This window comes from Conger conger, chromosome 5, assembly GCF_963514075.1.
Source record: "Conger conger chromosome 5, fConCon1.1, whole genome shotgun sequence".
Lineage (NCBI taxonomy): Eukaryota > Metazoa > Chordata > Actinopteri > Anguilliformes > Congridae > Conger > Conger conger.
The window spans coordinates 65818380-65839872 of NC_083764.1; the positions used below are offsets into that span (position 1 = coordinate 65818380).

The following is a 21493-nucleotide window of genomic DNA, read 5'->3' on the forward strand; positions in this document are numbered from 1 at the left end:
GGAACAAGCCAAGATCCTCAGACAAGGAGTGTGTCCCATTAGCCGGAAAGTACCAGCCTCCACCACTCCGTGCCCCAGAAACTGATCTTTGTGGACCCACATACTATGAAAACCCAACCCACAAAATCTTATGTCCACAACGGGGCTTGAACCACCAACCTTGGTCTCAGTAATGCACCTTAGCCACCATGCTACGGGCACCTTAGCCACCATGCTACGGGCACCTTAGCCACCATGCTACGGGCACCTTAGCCACCAGGCTACAGGCTGCTATATCACATCAGAAACTGGACTCGACAACATTAACAAGCCGTTTTTGTTTGGTCACCATGAAGCGACATTGGCTCAGACAGTAAGAGCAGTCACCTGGCAGTTGGAGGGTTGCCGGTTTGATCCCACCCTGGGTGTGTTGGAGTGTCCCTGAGCAAGACACCTGACCCCCAAAAGGCAATCACTGTTGGTGTGTGAGTGTGTGAGTGTGTGTACGAATGGGTTTATGAGAAACATCAATTCTACACTGCGCTATATAAATGCCAGGCATTTACCATTGACCTTTTCCTGGGGTGTTGAAGCCAGGCGAACAAGGCTGTGGCCAGCTGCCAGCTGCCAGCACAGTCAGGTGAGGTTGTGTGTCGCAGCCCGTGGGGAGCGTGTCAGCGTCTACGCCAGAGCTAATAAAATCTGAAGGATCAACAAGATCAAGCGCTGCGGGTGCAGGGAGCGAGGACTCCCGCGCCCACGAGCGTCTCCTCCGTCTCAACAGCTGAGAATTTTGTCTGAGTCAAAGTCAAAGTACGGTTGTTCAAAATGATCCTCCGATGTCCTGATAGCGAGGGAGGTTTCATACGGATTCGGCGTGACTGCTCTGGCCCGAATCTGTCAGCTCTTTTTTAAGACTGACCTCCTGTTGGAAATGTTGAGGTCAAAAGAATTTTGATAAGAGATATATAGCTAACTATATATATGGCTGTGTCTGTTTATCATTATGCTTTTCTAAGTTATTTATTTATTTATATATGTCTCATATGTCATTCTGTGTACGTACAGCCTACTGTACCAAGCGTTGAAAAGTTTAATTAGCCGAGACGAAGTTAAATGTTTAATTCGGCAATTACAAGAGGACTTTCTGAGCTCACAGCATAGCCTCCTTGTTTCAGCTCATTCGTGATTCGTGGGCCACGGGACTATTTGCAACTTTTCCACTTAAAAGCAGATTTGTCCCCAAAATCACTGCGTCAGAGAATTGCGGTCAAACACAATAGATTATCGCGGCACCTTGGCAACTATGAACCGAGAAAAAAAAAACTGTCTTTTTAAATGAGGGACGGAACGCATTATGCCATTGACTGTTTAAATCGGAGATACCCCCTCCCACCACCACCACCCCCTCCCGATTTAATTTATCCAACCCGAATCCTCTCGCTTCCTCTCCATGTCCGTCGATCTCAGTGGAAGGACAGTGAGAATTGCCCATCAGCCCTTTTGTTAAATAACCCTGGTATTCCACGAGGAAGCGCCGTGCACGACACCGTGTGCGCCCTTCGCGAGAGCAGCCCCGTCGCTTCGATGGCTCCGGACAGCCTCCGCGTCCTCTCGGCTCGCAAAATAACATAAATGGTTCCAAGTGTATGCGCCTTTTAAACGTGCGGCTTGTTTTTATTTTATTATTATTTTTGTACCCTTCATTTGAATGTTCATTTTATTTTTATTTTTTTAAACGTGGAACTCATAAGGCTGCATCAACGGCACATCACATACTGTAGGCAACACCTGCACCGAAGACCGAGCAACCTTCGCCTGAACCGAGACCGAGGCATCACAGCGTCTCACGTCTCACACCTAAAAAGGTAGTCTACATTTAAATAATTAAATTAAAATATTTCTGTATTTTTCTGAACATGTTTTGAGCTGCGTGTACGTCCTTGCACGGTTCGGCTTTTGATTGCAGTTGTCAGCACAAATCTGAAGTAGCCTATGGTGCAGACCTTTGTTGCATTTCGTGCGAAGGGAATTAACCGTTGCTTTGCTTGCTTTGATATTTAGTGGTTTGTTTGTAACCCGGTGGATTTTAGTGTGTGTTTCGCATATATTGTCAGCGATAACCAACGCAATAATAGCTTGCCGTAGTGGATTTCCCCAGTGTGTGTATTTGACTACGGAAAATGCATAGGCTAATCTTTTGCACGTTCTCCCAAAGCCGTGCGCGAGGCGTTAGAATTCCGATTACAACTATCTTGTATCAACCCTCTGTGTTGCCGTAGCCTACATAAGTCCTGTTTCGGCTTAATAAGGAACGGGCAGGCTTGCATTCAACAATGTCCTGAGCCCTCTCTGCACGCCCCTATGAAGCATGTCATTTAATGCCTTTTTTAATTATTCAAACTTGCCATTTTTTTAACGGTTTTGCGCGTGCGATACTTGCAGCACGCCTGACCTAAAGCTTTCAGGCACAACCCTTTCATTTAAAACCACAGACTATCCCGATGGACGTGACCCAATGGAATGGAAACTAATACCGTTTCCGTTTTTGAGAAACCCCTTTTAATGAATGCGTGGAGCCTCGTTGGAGGAACCGCTGGATTTATGCTCCGTTGGTCAAGTTGTAAAGCCAGGTGAGACCATAGGCCGGGGATCATCAAATCACGGACCTCTTGGGTTTTCACCCTTTATTTACCTGCGAGTCAGGTGTGACAGCCTGGCCAATCAGCAGAACTAATTGTTCCGTTAATGAACCGGTAGAGGGAACCAGGGCCGGATTCGAAGTCCTGATTTGATGGGTATGAGTGACAGCGATCTCTCTCACTCTGACGGTGCTGATTGGTAGTCACGTACGCGCTGAGCTCCAGCGGCGTGACGGCGCTGGCAGCAACGGGGGACTGGGAGAGGGTTCTCAAAGTGAGAAGGCACGTTGTCAATCTGCGCTTTTTATATCGCTGTAAAGGACGAGAAAATGACCCAGCTCCTCAGCCAGACGCAGCTCCTGGGCAAACCAATACTCTGAAGTGTAAATAAATAGTCGTTGCTGGTTTCTGTGTTTTGTAAAAGCTTAAAGAATATCTTCGGGGCTGCCGAGTGCCTTCTGGGGGGTATTTTTCTCCACGATATCCGGAATGCAAAGTGACGGGCGCGGTGCGTTTGAGGGGAAGGCGGTGGGCCTCTGGGGCAGTGGAGTTCGGGGAAGCTGGGAAAACGAAATGGGTTAATGTGCCGGATGACGAGGCTTCAACTGTGTGTGTGTGTGTGTGGGTGTGTGGCCGCAAGAGTACTTGTGTGTTAAGTCTGCATGTGTGTCTGCAAGTGTGTGTATGAAGTGGGTGTGACTTTGTGTGTGTGCATGCGTGCTAAGTGTGTGCTTGAGTGTGTGTATATGTGTTAAGCAAGTGTATGTTGTGTGTTAAGTGTGTGTGCTTGTCTGTGCGTATATGTGCTAAACGAGTGTGTGTGTGTACGTATGTATGCTAAATGTGTGTGCATGTGCGTACGTGTATGTATATTTGCATGTGTGTTTTTGTCTGCATGATGAAAGGTTGTGCATCTGTGTGCACGGTCCTTTGTGTACATTCAGTACCTGATGAATCCCCCCGAGACACCAGCACAGCTGTGTGTGAGTTTGTGTGTGTCTGGGTGTCAAGTGAGTGTGGGACAGCTGTGTGTGAGTTTGTGTGTGCCCTCCAGGACTGGAGTTAAACCTGCAGACACTGCGCCCCCTCCAGGACTGGAGTTAAACCTGCAGACACTTTAGCCCTCCAGGACTGGAGTTAAACCTGCAGACACTGTGGCCCTCCAGGACTGGAGTTAAACCTGCAGACACTGGCCCTCCAGGACTGGAGTTAAACCTGCAGACGCTGTGGCCCTCCAGGACTGGAGTTAAACCTGCAGACGCTGTGGCCCTCCAGGACTGGAGTCGTTCCCAAAACGCTGATATCATTAGCAGATTGTGACCTCATTAATTCCACACTGAGGTTTGCAGCGATTTTATATCTTAATTTCTTTGATATCTTCTCCATCTTCCAGAATTCCCAGTGTTGGATCAGCTCTGACAGTGTCTTTGCCGGTCCAGTAAATGCTCTTTCAGAGCTGGGAGCCCTGGGCAGGGCGGAAGGGGGGTGGGAAAGGGGGAAAGGGTGTGAATAAGCAGGTTTTAAACCTCTCTCGGGGCCTGAGTTAGGGTTTGGGTCCACAGATGGTGGTTTCACTTCGGGGGAAAAGGCTGTGACTTCTTCAGCCAGAAATGAGCTTATCCAGTGAGAGGGAGAGGGAGAGGGAGAGAGACTAAAACAAGCAACAACAAAAAAACGTCAATCTCCGGCCAGGCTGGTCCATCTGCGCCCATCGTTCATCCCACGCTCAGGCCTCTGTGTCGACATTCTGGGTGTCCTGGGAAGGCGCCTGTTCAGTAAATGGCGAACGGTAAATGGACTACATTTATATCGTGCTTTCATCTCAAGAGCTTTGCAATTGATGCCTCCCATTCACAGCCCCTCTCTCGCGCACCCTGCCACGCAAGGTCAGGCGCTCAGTGGCACTTTGACTCGCCCAGGGGCTTCCAACCGCCAGGCGACCTCGCTCATCTCCTGATGAGATAGAAATACTTCCGCAAATGATACACTGGCGTTTCCTTGCTCAAAGGAAAGATTACTAACTTCTACTTCTAGCTCCTAGAAGGAACATTTAACAGGTTGGAATGTCCTGAAAGATGTCAGCCTGGTCAGGCTCATAGTGCTGTAAGGTTATGAGCAGCCTGGTCAGGCTCATAGTGCTGTAAGGTTATGAACAGCTTGGTCAGGCTCATAGTGCAGTAAGGTTATGAGCAGCCTGGTTAGGCTCATAGTGCTGTAAGGTTATGAGCAGCCTGGTCAGGCTCATAGTGCTGTAAGGTTATGAGCAGCCTGGTCAGGCTCATAGTGCTGTAAGGTTATGAGCAGCCTGGTCAGGCTCATAGTGCTGTAAGGTTATGAGCAGCCTGGTCAGGCTCATAGTGCTGTAAGGTTATGAGCAGCCTGGTCAGGCTCATAGTGCTGTAAGGTTATGAGCAGCCTGGTCAGGCTCATAGTGCTGTAAGGTTATGAGCAGCCTGGTCAGGCTCATAGTGCTGTAAGGTTATGAGCAGCCTGGTCAGGCTCATAGTGCTGTAAGGTTATGAGCAGCCTGGTCAGGCACACAGGGAATAACCTCTACACGTTCCCCACAGATGAGTACGCTACGCCCGTAGCGGTGGTTTGGCGTGTAGCCGCTCAGTTTGCACTGTGGGGGGTGTCAAAATGGCGTTCTGCCAGAAGGAATGCTTTCTCTCAACCATCATTTTAACATTAGTCCGCACTCCGTGAGGAGAGCCAGTCCTCTCTCTTATGGAATTAAAGTTCATAAATAGACCGTGACGTCTGGTGCCCAGGACGTCTTAATGCCTTTCATCAGGGCCCTGGGGGGTGAGAGTTAGACAAGCACTTTAATTAGCTTCGAAGTCCTACCTTATTTTGTATTTATTCATAAAAAAAAGGTTTTTTTAATGTGTTTCTTTATTTGTTTATTTATTCTTTCTTTCTTTCTTTTAACTGCGTGTGAGATTTCAGTTGTAATAAGTTTGCTCGTTCCGGCTGACATGTGTAATTGGTAAATCTTCCAGGCGGGGTATGGTTCGGGACACCCTGACGTTGTTCACTGATGGGCCTGTGCTGGCTGGATTGGCCTCCTCTTCAGGGTTTTTGGGGCTGCAGTGCCCATTCTCCCCCGGGGGTCCGAAGACGCATCTCTTCAGACTGTACCTCCACTGGATCTGACCCTACTCGTCTGCAGAGTACCCCAAATCTAGTGCCCCTCATGACTAACTTGCCTCTTGATCTTCGAGCCCTTTCATGTTGTATTTCTGTCCCCATTGAACACTCATTTTGCACTTGTCTCTCCATCTTGATGTTGTAGTTCTTCACCATAATTCTTGTCGTCATGACTCGCTCCGAGTTTATGACATGCCGTAACTTTACTGACTTAGCAGATGCCTGTGGTGTGAACTAGGCGTGGTGTTCATGGCTATGGCTAACTGGTACTTTAGAGAGAATTGAACCCTCGCCTGACGTGTGTTCTGTAGTTGGTCTAATGACCCTCAGCATGTTCTTCTCCCCTGCTTTGGTGCTTCAGCACCGGAGAGCTCCAGCCCTGCAGTCTCTGAGCGCAAGGGGACTGTTCCTGGATCAGTGGGGCTTTTGGCTCAAAATGGGGTTGGTCAGGACATGGACATCTCACCGTATCCCCCCAGTGAAGGAAACATGAATGGATCTGTTATGGCTGTTATGGCTGTTATGGATCTCAAATCTGTTTTGGTTGCCAGTGTGTTGAAATCCCCTGAATGGGTGAGTCATTATGTTGCCACATTGAGGACATGGCCAGAGATGCCCACTCTGTCCACTGTTACCCTCTGTAGGAAAATCCTTACTACACACAGTGAGTCAGAGTGTGTGTGTGTGTGTGAGTGTGTGAGTGTGTGAGTGTGTGAGTGAGTGTGTGTGAGAGAGAGTGTGTGTGTGTGTGTGAGAGTGAGAGTGAGAGTGAGAGTGAGAGTGAGAGAGTGAGAGAGTGTCCATCCCAGCCCCAGCCCCAGCGTCTCCTGAGGTGCAGAAGCTGTGGCACTCTGGGGTTTCTGCTACACAGCGCCCCCTGCTGGTGTGCTGACATTCCCGCTCCTCCCCGGAGACCTCCCATACGAGGCCCGAGGAGCCCAGTCAGCAGGTGTCATGGCTGCTCACCCAGGAGTGCTCTGCCACCGTCTCCCTGGAGTCTCTGCGTTAACGGGGAAATGCTGCCCCCCCCCCCCAATAAAACCAGCTCTGTAACCATGGCAACATGCTGAAACAACGGCCCCCTCAGTGGCCTAAGGTGCCTGTGGCAGTGAAAATGATATTTCAGTCTTCGATTAAGGGCCTGGTATGAGCCGGGTTAGCTGCGCGAGGAGCTCGTTAAGGGGTTTTAATGCTTCGCCTCTGCTCCGTGCGCTAAGACCTGCTAACCTGCTCCCTGCGCTAAAACCTGCTAACCTGCTCCGTGCGCTAAAACCTGCTAACCTGCTCCGTGCGCTCAAACCTGCTAACCTGCTCCCTGCGCTAAAACCTGCTAACCTGCTCCGTGCGTTAAAACCTGCTAACCTGCTCCGTGCGCTAAAACCTGCTAACCTGCTCCGTGCGTTAAAACCTGCTAACCTGCTCTGTGCGCTAAGACCTGCTAACCTGCTCTGTGCGCTCAAACCTGCTAACCTGCTCCGTGCGCTCAAACCTGCTAACCTGCTCCGTGCGTTAAAACCTGCTAACCTGCTCCGTGCGCTAAAACCTGCTAACCTGCTCCGTGCGCTAAAACCTGCTAGCCTGCTCCGTGCGCTCAAACCTGCTAACCTGCTCCGTGCGCTAAGACCTGCTAACCTGCTCTGTGCGCTAAAACCTGCTAACCTGCTCCATGCGTTAAAACCTGCTAACCTGCTCTGTGCGCTAAAACCTGCTAACCTGCTCTGTGCGCTAAAACCTGCTAACCTGCTCCGTGCGCTAAAACCTGCTAGCCTGCTCCGTGCGCTCAAACCTGCTAACCTGCTCCGTGCGCTAAGACCTGCTAACCTGCTCCGTGCGCTAAAACCTGCTAACCTGCTCCCTGCGCTAAGACCTGCTAACCTGCTCTGTGCGCTAAAACCTGCTAACCTGCTCCGTGCGCTAAAACCTGCTAACCTGCTCCATGCGCTAAAACCTGCTAACCTGCTCCGTGCACTAAAACCTGCTAACCTGCTCCGTGCGCTAAAACCTGCTAACAAGCACCTCACCATGGATCATTCCTTGCTGAATCAACTCCATCCAATCAGAGCGAAGCGCTCGCGCGGACCAATCGGAGCGGAGGGCTCGCGCGGACCAATCAGAACGGAGTGCTCGCACGGACCAATCGGAGCGGAGTGCTCGCACGGACCAATCAGAGCGGAGTGCTCGCAGACCATGGAGTAACGAACTGTAATTATCGGCAGCCAAATCCTCGGGGTGCAAACTAATTCCAACACAGTCACAGCTTTTTAATGTTTTACCACTGCCGTGACAACAAGCCCTCAGTCCTGGGCGTTGTCACGGTCCTCAGTGGTGAATTCATTCCTCTGTGTCTTTATGTGCATGTATGTATGCACATTAACAAATCTGGATTTCTGTTGGCTCTAAACCTGACAGAAAATAAATATGCTGTTATGAGTGTTCTCGTTGCATATTTATAGTGCCACAATTGGGGTTTAAAGTATTTTAGGAAGTGCATGGAGTGTTTTGGACCATTGTATACATGCAGAAATAACTGGATTTATAGACTTGCAAAAGGTGCATTTCTGAAACTGACCTTCGCTGAAGTTGGCTTCAACTTCAGCTGCCTGGATGGCTATGTAGGATCAGTAGCACAAGCTGCAAGTTATATATTTTATAAAGCTATAGTAGGGCTGTCTCTTGGTGTAAAGTTCATATTTTGAACAAATATTTTCTGTCTTAAAGGACAGCTTGAATATCTTCATATTTTTGGTCCTCAGACGACTGTTGAAACAAGCTACACCAGTATAAACAATGTCTTGTTTTCTTGAAAATATAAATTATAGTTACAGATCATGCTATACAGATTGCCGTGCAGTGCAGGGTCATGCTAAATGTAGGGCTACTCAACCCTGGTCCTGCAGTAGTTTAAGTGGATAAAACACACTCATACACACACAGTTATAAATGTGTTATCCACTGTCTGTCTGGATGTTTAAATGCATTATTCATTGTGTGCATGTGTTATGGATGTTATTCACTACATGTTATATGGTGTTATTCTCTGTATGTATTATGAATGTTACATACACATTATGTGTCGATGTGTTATTCGCTGCATACACGTGTAATAAGTGTGTTATTCATTGTGTGCATGTGGTATACGCGTGTTATTCACTGTTGTGTTATTAATGCGCCACACGCTGTAAGTTCAGAACCCCTGTGTGTGCTGTGGACCCGCCTCTCAGCACACAGGAGGTTGAGAACCCCTGTGTGGACCCGCCTCTCAGCACACAGGAGGTTCAGAACCCCTGTGTGTGGTGTGGACCCGCCTCTCAGCACACAGGAGGTTCCTGTGAAAAATGTCTTCAGCAGCTGCAGGCTTCAGCTGAGAAGATTGGACCCAGACAGTTACTTGGACCCCCCAAATTAACTTAGGCCTAATTAAGGTGAATAAATAAATGAATGGAATGTGAAAAATTAGAAAATGGCCGTCAGGTTGGAGTCTGTGGAGACCGTAATCCAGAGCAAGGTGTCGGTGTGCAGACTGGCGTTTTTAATGAGCCCTGTTAAAATGGCAGATCTGCTGGCTCTGTTTGATATCTCAGCCCTTGTCAGCATCAACCCTCCCATACACCCCTCCCCCTGCCATACCCCCCCCCCCCCCCTCCCATACCCCCTCCTCTCTGCTCCTGCCCCTTTCCCTCCCATAACCCACCCCCCCTGACAGCCAATCACGTGACCCTCCTTGGGATAAGACACACCCCTTTTCTTATAATAATAATCACTTGCTGATGCGTTTTTTCCATTATCCAAAGCAACCTACAGTTTATTAGACTAAGCAGAGGACAATCCCCCTGGAGCAACGTGGGGTTAAGGGGTCTTGCTGAAGGGCCCAACAGCTGTGTGGGTCTTATCGTGGCGACACGGGGGATCAGAACACCCACCTTCTGCCTTCACTGCGTTTTAAAAAACATTCCTGTAACTTATTTAACCATTATTTAACCAGGAACTCTTGTAAGGGAAGCCTGACATAAAGTCGGGTACAAAGTTACCCAACAAGGCGGGAAATGAGTCAGTAATTGAAATGCAGAGCGGAGGTGTAGCAGTAATTGAAACGTACAGCAGAGGTGTAAATGGTTGGCATTTATATAGCGCCTTTATCCAAAATGCTGTACAATTGATGCTTCTCATTCACCCATTCATACACACACTCACACACCAACGGCGATTGGCTGCCATACAAGGCGTCAGGAGCATTTGGGGGTTAGGTGTCTTGCTCAGGGACACTTCAACACAGCCCGGGCGGGGGATCAAACCGGCAACCCTCCGACTGCCAGACGACTGCTCTTACTGCCTGAGCCATCTCGCCATGTAGCAGTCATTGACAAGCAGAGCAGAGGTGTAGCACCGCAGTGTAACTATGTTATCACACACGTCATACTTCTTAACAAGGACATGGCACCACTGAGAGACGGGATTTCCGCCTTTAAATATATCTTTCTGTCTTTTTTCCTTTCTCTCTTTTTCTAGGGTTTCTAGGGGAGTCAAGTTTCATTCACACAGGCAATTAAAAGTGCTTTACATGAGGCAGAAATTCCTAAAAACACATTTCATACGGGCGTTGCGGGGAGGTTGGTCTGGTTCTGATGCTGTTTGGTCCGACCGGCCCAAGAGACCGCTGGCAGTCCTTGGCGTTTTGGGGCTGTGGAGCGCAGGGGAACCTCCTGTAGAACTGTGGGGCGACCGCGCCCATTTACCTGTGTTGCCCGAGACACCAGGTGGGCAGGGGTGGGGCTCTGGCCCGGGGAACTGGGCGTGTGGTTCAGCGCTGTAGCTCTTATTCTCAGGTGTTATTGTCAGGGAGGACACGGCTGTTGTACCCTTGAGGTGCTTCAACTCAACTGCTACATTAAAAGCTCCTGCTGTATTAATGGCCTGTATGTAAAAGCACGTCAGCTGTGCCTAAGAGCATCTGCTAAGTGTAGTGTAATATTTCACAGAAAGGAGAGCGTGTGGTGTGGTTTTTGACAGCCCCGGTGGTTAGTGAGATGTGGGTCAGGCGTGGTCGGGTGGTTGGGTCTGACGCGACCCAGTTCTCTGTTTTCTCATCCTCATGCCCTCCTTTTCCGCCGTTAACCCTTTCAGGCGTGACGTCCCCGACGTGTGACTGCAACGTTCTGGAACTGGACATTCTACTGCTGATGTCACAATCGCTACTGGGCAGCCGTGGCGTTCTGGAACACTGACTTCTGACTTCTAGAACACTGTCAATCCAGGAACCCCCCCCCCCCAGCTCTTTAAAGGGTTAAGGTGTGGGGTGCTTTCCCGGCTGAAGTCCTGAGTGGTGGTGGTGGTGGTGGGGTGGGGGGGTTGCCGTGGCTTCCGTAGCAGCAGGCGGTGCGACGGCAGAACTCGGGTGGAGAAAGATGGGGGGGAGACGGGCGAGGGGGGGGAGAGGCACGGCACAAACGCACGCACAAGGCCCGGCGCTCCTAGTCGCAGTGTGACCTACGGATTATTCTCCCAGAGAGCTCAGAGGCCTGCCTCCGCACCAACGCCCGTCTGCCGCCGGGAGGGTCACTTCAGGCCTGGAAAAGTTTCAGAAAATTATATATTTAAAAAAATGTTCAGACGAGTAGGAGCGAGAACATTGTGTTCTCATTCTGTTCTCGGTACGATGCTGCTGCGGTTGTGGAATACGTTTCCTGGCTGCTGTGGCTGTTTCCTGGGTGAGGTGTGTGAGACTTAGGCCGCACTACGCTCATCTTTATCCAGAAGTTGATTAGAGGATTCAGGATTTTTCTTTAGCTGTGATGATCTTGGGGAATGCGCAGTGAGGATTTAATTAAAATTTTGTCATAGAAAAGTGTGACACTCTAGACTCCCCACAGTCTGGTACCGTTTAAGGCTCTGTTCCAGTGTGTGGATGGGCCCCATGGTCTGGTACCTGTTAAGGCTCTGTTCCAGTGTGTGGATAGGCCCCATGGTCTGGTATCTGTTCAGGCTCTGTTCCAGTGTGTGGATAGGCCCCATGGTCTGGTATCTGTTAAGGCTCTGTTCCAGTGTGTGGATGGGCTCCATGGTCTGGTATCTGTTAAGGCTCTGTTCCAGTGTGTGGATGGGCCCCATGGTCTGGTATCTGTTAAGGCTCTGTTCCAGTGTGTGGATGGGCTCCATGGTCTGGTATCTGTTAAGGCTCTGTTCCAGTGTGTGGATAGGCCCCATGGTCTGGTATCTGTTCAGGCTCTGTTCCAGTGTGTGGATAGGCCCCATGGTCTGGTATCTGTTAAGGCTCTGTTCCAGTGTGTGGATGGGCTCCATGGTCTGGTATCTGTTAAGGCTCTGTTCCAGTGTGTGGATGGGCCCCATGGTCTGGTATCTGTTAAGGCTCTGTTCCAGTGTGTGGATGGGCCCCATGGTCTGGTATCTGTTACGGCTCTGTTCCAGTGTGTGGATGGGCCCCATGGTCTGGTATCTGCTAAGGCTCTGTTTCTCCTTCCCTCTCTCTCCCTAGCCACAGATTAGTGGGCCAGTCCCAACGGCCCCCTCGTGCTAACATCCCCCTCGTGCTAACATCCCCCTCGTGCTAACGTCCCCCTCGTGCTAACGTCCCCCTCGTGCTAACGTCCCCCTCGTGCTAACGTCCCCCTCGTGCTAACCGCCCCCTCGTGCTAATGTCCCCCTCGTGCTAACGGCCCCCTCGTGCTAACGGCCCCCTCGTGCTAACGGCCCCCTTGTGCTAACCTCCCCCTCGTGCTAACGGACCCCTCGTGCTAATGTCCCCCTCGTGCTAACGGCCCCCTCGTGCTAACATCCCCCTCGTGCTAACCTCCGCGCCGCGGGATATTAACGCTCCCGTGTGCGTTCCTGCTCTGCCGTGCGGTGAAGACCGGTCGCTTACGGTGGGATTTATATCTGCTTTTGTTTGTGCGCTGGTGCGGCTGAAAGGTGGTAATTACCTTGATTTAAAGCCGCCGGTCTGCTGCTGAAGCAGGGGGAGGATATGATCCAGCGCACCGCGCACCCCTTTAATGCCTCCCCCGTCCTGCCGTTCTCTCAGCACCTGGTTCCCCTCCCTCTCTCGGTCACAGCCCTACAGCCCCACACCCCCACAGCCCCACACCCCCACAGCGTTACAGCCCCACACCCCCACAGCGTTACAGCCCCACACCCCCACAGCGTTACAGCCCCACACCCCCACACCCCCACACCCCCACAGCCCCACACCCCCACAGCCCCACACCCCTACACCCCCACAGCCCCACACCCCCACAGCCCCACACCCCCACAGCGTTACAGCCCCACACCCCCACACCCCCACACCCCCACAGCCCCACACCCCCACAGCCCCACACCCCCACACCCCCACAGCCCCACACCCCCACAGCCCCACACCCCCACAGCGTTACAGCCCCACACCCCCACACCCCCACAGCGTTACAGCCCCACACCCCCACAGCCCCACACCCCTACAGCCCCACACCCCTACAGCCCCACACCCCCACAGCGTTACAGCCCCACACCCCCACACCCCCACACCCCCACAGCCCCACACCCCCACAGCGTTACAGCCCCACACCCCCACACCCCCACAGCGTTACAGCCCCACACCCCCACACCCCCACACCCCCACAGCCCCACACCCCCACACCCCCACACCCCCACAGCCCCACACCCCCACACCCCCACAGCCCCACACCCCCACACCCCCACAGCCCCACACCCCCACAGCCCCACACCCCTACAGCCCCACACCCCCACAGCCCCACACCCCCACACCCCCACAGGTGGCGTGTGAGTGTGTGGGCGGGGCGTGTGAGTGTGTGGGCGGGGCGTGTGAGTGTGGGTGGGGCATGTGAGTGTGTGGGCGTGGCGTGTGAGTGTGTGGGCGGGGCGTGTGAGTGTGGGTGGGGCATGTGAGTGTGTGGGCGTGGCGTGTGAGTGTGTGGGCGTGGCGTGTGAGTGTGTGGGCGTGGCGTGTGAGTGTGTGGGCGGGGCGTGTGAGTGTGTGGGCGGGGCGTGTGAGTGTGTGTGGGCGGGGCGTGTGTCTCTGGGTGGAACTGAACCGCAGTGATGTCATCACTGGACAAAAGCTTCCCTCTTACTTTCAAAAGAAAGTGCAGATAGAGGTCACGTTGGTAATGGAGGGGGCAAACGGCACGTTGTTGGCGGGTTGTCTCCCTCAGTGATGGCGCCGCAGCGGGAGATGCTGGTGATTCGGCTGGGTTCGTGGCCTCAGAATCAAAATGGCTGACCGGCTGTCTGACTGACTTAGGAGTACGCACTGAGTAGAGTGGTTTGTATACACTCAAGATGGCCGGCCAGCTGCAACCCCATTCCCGAACCGCTGACGACATTGGTGCATTGTGACATTGTCATTTTGCTCCAGAGGCTTGCAGCGATTTTTGAATCTTAATTTCTTTTGTATCTTCTATATCTTAATTACAAAGTTCCCAGTGTTAGATCAGCTTTAACAGCTTTTACAGCTTTAACAGCTTTAACAGTGTCCATGGACATCCAATCAGTACTCTTACAGTAGCAGGAGCAGCAGTAGCAGTCGTAGCAGCAATAGTAGTAGTAGTAGTAGCAGTAGTCTTAGTAGTGGTAGTAGTCGTAGTATTCTTAGTAGTAGTTGTAGTAGTATTCTTAGTAGATATAGATACAATTTCTCAGCTGTTTGCAATAAACAAATTACACAAGAACTGTTTAAGTAGTTCAATGAAACATAATACTACAAAATATTACCAGGGTTTTTATCAACATTCAACACAAAATGCTACTTTTAATCATTACTGCAGTCTCAAAATTATTCAACCCCCTGTCTCAAGCACACCTGATGCAACTAATCAAAATTACCCAACCCCCTGTTTCAAGCACACCTGGTGCAACTAATTAGTTCAGGTGTGCTTGAGATGAAACGCATAAATACCTGGACTGGCTAGGGGTTTGTTGAGTGACGTTTTTGCATGTTAGAAATATGGCTAAGTCAAAAGAATTGTCCAAAAAGTTCAGAGAAGAGATCATTGCCTTGCACAAACAAGGAAAAGGATTCAAAAAGATAGCGAAAGCACTGAATGTTCCTAGAGATACAGTTGGAAGCATAGTTTGCAAGTTTAAAGTTAAAGGAACATTGGCTACACTACCTGGACGTGGCAGAAAGAGGAAGCTATCAGCGGCTGCCACCAGATTCCTGAGGAGGCAAGTGGTCAGAAACCCTAGAGTGACTGCAAAACACCTGCAGCAAGACTTGGTGGCAGCAGGCACTGAGGTTTCAGTTTGCCCAGTAAGGCGCATACTGAACACTGAAGGGCTCCATGCCCGGACTCCAAGACGTACACCACTACTGACCCAAAAGCACAAGAAAGGTCGGCTCCAATATGTTCAAAACCATCTAAATAAGCCACAGAAGTTTTGGAATTCTGTTCTGTGGAGCGATGAAACAAAACTGGAACCTTTTGGGCCCATGGATCAGCGGTATGTCTGGAGGAAGAAGAATGAAGCATATGCTGAAAAGAACACCCTGCCTACAGTGAGGCATGGCGGTGGCTCAGTGATGCTCTGGGGCTGCTTTGCTGCCTCTGGCACTGGAAACCTGCAGCGTGTGGAGGGCACGATGGATTCAGTCAAGTATCAGGAAATATTAGGGAAAAACCTCATGCCATCTGTGATGAAGCTGAAGCTTGGGCGTCGTTGGACCTTCCAGCAGGACAATGATCCCCAGCATACCTCAAAGTCCACCAAGGCTTGGTTTCAGAAGAAGAAATGGAAGATTCTCGAGTGGCCGTCACAGTTGCCTGACTTGAACCCCATAAAAATTCTCTGGTGGGATTTGAAGAAGGCGGTTGCCAAACGCACACCCAAGAATATTACTGAACTGGAGGCCATTGCCCATGAGGAATGGGCTAAGATTCCTCAGGAACGCTGTCAGAAGCTGGTGTCTGGCTATGCATCGCGTTTGCAGCAGGTCATAACAGCAAAAGGGTGCTCTACTAAGTACTGAAGATGCTTGTCATTTTGCCAATAAACCTAATGTGCAATGGGGGTTGGATAATTTTGATTGCAACTGTATTATTTGTAGACTCAACATGGCTGACCAAGAACACTGCAAACAGGGAAGCAGGCCGTTCTGTAGGAATGAGCCGGGTACTGTCTGTAACACAAGGAATCTTTCATTAACACGAGTGGTGTAAAAGATTTCAGTGTAAATGTTTTCCACGGTGTTTTGCATTGTGCTCAGAAATAGCCGTGAGCTGTGTTTTTATTTTATTATTATTGTTGTTGTTATTGGCAGTCCCTGGGCTGCGGGCCAGGTGAGTGACAGGCCGGGGTCTTTATGGGGAAGTTAAAGCGCGCGGGTGCTCAGACGCTTACGCCCATTAAAGCAGCCCAGTCAGGGCAGCTCGCCGATTCATTCGCTGAAATGAAGTGTTAAGAGTGTGACTTGAGTGGCAGAAAAGAAACACTGAATTCTGGGAAGAGCGTGACGCGACGTTGGGGATTGGACCACGAAACCTCCAGCCTTCCAGAACCCAGGCAGGCACCTTAGCCCACGTGGCTCGATCTGCGGGTTGAACATTTACACTCAGCGATCGCTTCATTAGGTACACCTGTACACCTGTACACCAGCTTCATTCATTCATTCATTCATTCATTCTCCTACGCCGCATTCATTCATTCTCCTACAGGTCGCCAGTCCATCGCAGGGCACACACACATACATATATACATTACATTACATTATTGGCATTTGGCAGACGCTCTTATCCAGAGCGACGTACAACAAAGTGCATACCCATAACCAGGGATAAGTTCGCTGAAAGACCCTAGAGGTAAGTACAATTTCAACTGCTACCTGTACAACAAAGATAAGGACAAGGGCAATTTTTTTTTTTTTTTTTTTTTTTTTTTTTTTGAACAAACAAACAAACAGAGCAAAAGTCACCAAAGTTAACTATCCAAACACTGCTTACCTAGCCAACTAAAATACTGATACACAAGTCACAGAGACAACAATTAAGGTTCACAGGGAGGTAGGGAGGGATGGGGAGAGGTGCTGTTTGAAGAGGTGTGTCTTCAGCTTGCGCTTGAAGGTGGGGAGGGATTCTATAGTTCTGACCTCAACGGGGAGTTCGTTCCACCACCGTGGAGCCAGAACAGACAGTAGTCGTGAGCGTGAGGTGGAGGTTCTGAGAGGGGGAGGTGCCAAGCGGCCTGTGGAGGCTGAACGAAGAGGTCTGGCAGGGGTGTAGGGTCTGATGATTTTTTGCAGATAAGCTGGGGAAGACCCTTTAACTGCTTGGAAGGCTAGCACCAATGTTTTGAATTTGATGCGAGCCATGACAGGCAGCCAGTGGAGGGAAGTAAGCAGGGGGGTGACGTGTGAGTATTTGGGAAGGTTGAAGACCAGACGAGCTGCTGCATTCTGGATGAGTTGGAGGGGTCTGATGGCAGACGCTGGGAGGCCAGCCAAGAGGGAATTGCAGTAGTCCAGGCGGGACAGAACCATCGCTTGGACCAGGAGCTGGGTCGAGTAGGGGGTGAGAAAGGGGCGGATTCTCCGTATGTTGTATAGGAAGAACCTGCAAGACCGGGTCACCGCCGCAATGTTCTCGGAAAGGGACAGTCTGCTGTCCATCACCACGCCGAGGTTCCTTGCACTGGGTGACGGCGTGAGTGTGGTATCCCCGAGGGAAATGGAGAGATCCAGATGGGGAGAGGTATTAGCAGGGATGAATATCATTTCAGTTTTACCTGGGTTGAGCTTTAGATGGTGGTTGTCCATCCAGCTCTGGATGTCGCTCAGGCAAGCAGAGATACGGGCTGAAACCTGCGTATCAGACGGCGGGAACGAGACGAAGAGTTGGGTATCGTCCGCATAGCAGTGGTAGGATAGCCCATGTGCAGTGATCACAGGGCCAAGGGAGCGAGTGTAGAGAGAAAAAAGAAGCGGGCCAAGGACTGAGCCCTGGGGAACTCCTGTGGCGAGGGGCCGAGGTGTCGATACCGAACCAGCCCAGGCAACCTGGAAGGAGCGACCAGAGAGGTAGGACTCAATCCAGTCCAGGGCTGTGCCACAGATGCCCGTTGCTGACAGGGCAGACAGGAGGATGGAGTGATCCACAGTGTCGAAGGCAGCAGAGAGATCTAGAAGAATGAGGACAGAGGAGAGGGAGGCTGCTCGTGCGGCATGAAGTGACTCACTGACGGAGAGGAGCGCAGTCTCTGTCGAGTGGCCCGATCTGAAGCCAGACTGATGGGGGTCTAGCAGGTTGTTGTTAGAAAAGAAGGAAGAAAGTTGAGTAGAAGCGGCTCGTTCTATAGTTTTAGAAAGGAAAGGAAGAAGAGATACCGGGCGGTAGTTCTGGATGATGGAGGGGTCCAGGGTAGGCTTTTTTAGCAGCGGAGTGATGTGGGCCCTCTTGGAGGATGCCGGAAAACAGCCGGAAGACAGGGAGGAGTTGACAAGGGAGGTGACAAATGGGAGAATGTCAGGTGTGATAGTTTGGAGAAGAGAAGAGGGGATAGGGTCAAGGGCACAGGTTGTAGGGCGGTGGCAGAGCAGGAGTTGAGAAACATCAGAGTCTGTAAGGGGGGAGAAAGTGGAAAAGGAAGGGATGGGCCTAGAGGGGGGGAAGGGCACAGTGAGGGGGGCGGCGGTTGTAAAGGATCTGCGGATGACTGCGACCTTCTCATCGAAGAAATCAGCAAAGTCATCAGCAGCGAAAGAGGACTGAGGAGGAGGAGGCGGTGCGTTGAGGAGAGAGGAGAAAATGGAGAACAGTTTCCGGGGGTTAGAAGCAGAGTTCTGAATTTGCGTTTGATAGTATTTTGCTTTGGCGGCAGTGACATCGGAAGAGAATGCCGCCAGGAGAGACTGGTAAGTCATGAGGTCGGAAGCGTCTCTGGATTTCCCCCACTTCCTCTCCGCTGCGCGGAGGCTGGCCCTGGAGGTACGGAGGGTGTCAGATATCCAAGGACTGGGAGGGGATGTGCGAGGTGGCTTTGAGACAGGGGGACAGAGAGAGTCAAAGGCGGAGGAGAGAGATGAAAGGAGGGTGGCAGATGCTGAGTCAGCGGGGAGTTTGGAGAAGGATTCGAGAGGGGGGAGTGAGGCGGTGACGGTGCTGGCAAAGGAAGAGGGTGAGAGGGAGCGGAGGTTACGGCGGGCTGAGGAAGTGTGGGAGGGAGGAGGGAGAGGAGGATGGGGAGGAAGAGGGAGGGAGAATGAGATGAAGTGGTGATCAGATGTATGCAGAGGGGTAACCGTGAAATTGGAGCATGAGCAGTTCCTTACAAAGACAAGGTCTAGGACATTGCCCGCCTTGTGGGTCGGAGGAGAGTGTTGCAGGGAGAGGCCGAAGGAGTGGATTAGCGGTAGGAAGGCAGCAGACTGGGAGGCTTCTAGGTGGATGTTGAAGTCTCCAAGGAGAATCAGTGGGGTGCCATCCTCAGGGAAGGAGCTGAGAAGGGTGTCTAGCTCATCAAGGAAGTTTCCCAGGGGCCCTGGAGGACGGTAGATAACTGCAATGAAAAGGTTAGTAGGGTAGGATACTGCAACAGAATGGAATTCAAAAGTGGATATGGACAGGTCAGAGAGGGGGAGAACAGAGAATTTCCACGAGGGGGAAATTAAAAGACCAGTACCACCGCCACGGCCGGAAGGCCGGGGAGTGTGCGAGAAGGAGAAGGAGGATGAGAGGGCAGCGGGAGTGGCGGTGTTGTCAGGTGTGATCCAGGTCTCAGTTAGGGCAAGGAATTGTAGGGACTGGAGGGAGGCATACGCAGGGATGAAGTCAGCCTTCCGAGTGGCAGACTGGCAGTTCCATAGTCCCCCTGTGACAGCAAAGTCCTCACAGGGGGTCAGGGGGGGATAGCTGAGGTTTGAGGGGTTCCGACGCCGTGGAGGCCCACGTCGCAGGGGGGGTCTTCGAGGGAGAGAGCAGACTGGGATGGGGTGAAACATAACATCACAAACTGGGACGCTAGCGTCGCTCTGACACGCCTATTTAAATGGCCTACAATTGCTCACAAGCAATACCAAATCAAAGCTAATCTACTGATAAATTCCACAGCTATTTAAGTTACGCAAGACAAATGTTCAATCACTCTACAGGTATGCAACCAGTAGAAGTGATTAACAGGTAATAGACAAACAACCTGGCTCAAGCCCTAACCCTTGCTGTTCAAATGAGCAATTTAAAAAAATCTACGTTACCGTGTCAAGAGGAAAACCCGCAGCGATACTAAACACCTGGTCAGAATGATGCACTTACTGACTAAGGACAACTTTCGCCAGTCTAATATACGCTAGCGTCGCTCTGACACGCCTATTTAAATGGCCTACAATTGCTCACAAGCAATACCAAATCAAAGCTAATCTACTGATAAATTCCACAGCTATTTAAGTTACGCAAGACAAATGTTCAATCACTCTACAGGTATGCAACCAGTAGAAGTGATTAACAGGTAATAGACAAACAACCTGGCTCAAGCCCTAACCCTTGCTGTTCAAATGAGCAATTTAAAAAAATCTACGTTACCGTGTCAAGAGGAAAACCCGCAGCGATACTAAACACCTGGTCAGAATGATGCACTTACTGACTAAGGACAACTTTCGCCAGTCTAATATACGCTAGCGTCGCTCTGACACGCCTATTTAAATGGCCTACAATTGCTCACAAGCAATACCAAATCAAAGCTAATCTACTGATAAATTCCACAGCTATTTAAGTTACGCAAGACAAATGTTCAATCACTCTACAGGTATGCAACCAGTAGAAGTGATTAACAGGTAATAGACAAACAACCTGGCTCAAGCCCTAACCCTTGCTGTTCAAATGAGCAATTTAAAAAAATCTACGTTACCGTGTCAAGAGGAAAACCCGCAGCGATACTAAACACCTGGTCAGAATGATGCACTTACTGACTAAGGACAACTTTCGCCAGTCTAATATACGCTAGCGTCGCTCTGACACGCCTATTTAAATGGCCTACAATTGCTCACAAGCAATACCAAATCAAAGCTAATCTACTGATAAATTCCACAGCTATTTAAGTTACGCAAGACAAATGTTCAATCACTCTACAGGTATGCAACCAGTAGAAGTGATTAACAGGTAATAGACAAACAACCTGGCTCAAGCCCTAACCCTTGCTGTTCAAATGAGCAATTTAAAAAAAATCTACATTACCGTGTCAAGAGGAAAACCCGCAGCGATACTAAACACCTGGTCAGAATGATGCACTTACTGACTAAGGACAACTTTCGCCAGTCTAATATACGCTAGCGTCGCTCTGACACGCCTATTTAAATGGCCTACAATTGCTCACAAGCAATACCAAATCAAAGCTAATCTACTGATAAATTCCACAGCTATTTAAGTTACGCAAGACAAATGTTCAATCACTCTACAGGTATGCAACCAGTAGAAGTGATTAACAGGTAATAGACAAACAACCTGGCTCAAGCCCTAACCCTTGCTGTTCAAATGAGCAATTTAAAAAAATCTACGTTACCGTGTCAAGAGGAAAACCCGCAGCGATACTAAACACCTGGTCAGAATGATGCACTTACTGACTAAGGACAACTTTCGCCAGTCTAATATACGCTAGCGTCGCTCTGACACGCCTATTTAAATGGCCTACAATTGCTCACAAGCAATACCATACATACATACATACATACATACATACCCACCCACGGGCAATTTAGGCTCTCCAATCAGCCTAACCTGCATGTCTTTGGA

At 50.4% G+C, this 21493-nt stretch overlaps 1 long non-coding RNA gene across 1 annotated transcript in view; it reads left to right on the plus strand.

Annotated features, from left to right (window-relative positions):
- Positions 1-1450: 1450 nt before the first annotated feature.
- The window catches only part of LOC133129529 (uncharacterized), a 34607-nt gene continuing 14564 nt past the window's right edge, over positions 1451-21493 (plus strand). The window contains exon 1 of the long non-coding RNA XR_009708819.1: positions 1451-1847. This is a non-coding gene — a long non-coding RNA (uncharacterized LOC133129529). The remainder of the gene's footprint in view (positions 1848-21493) is intronic.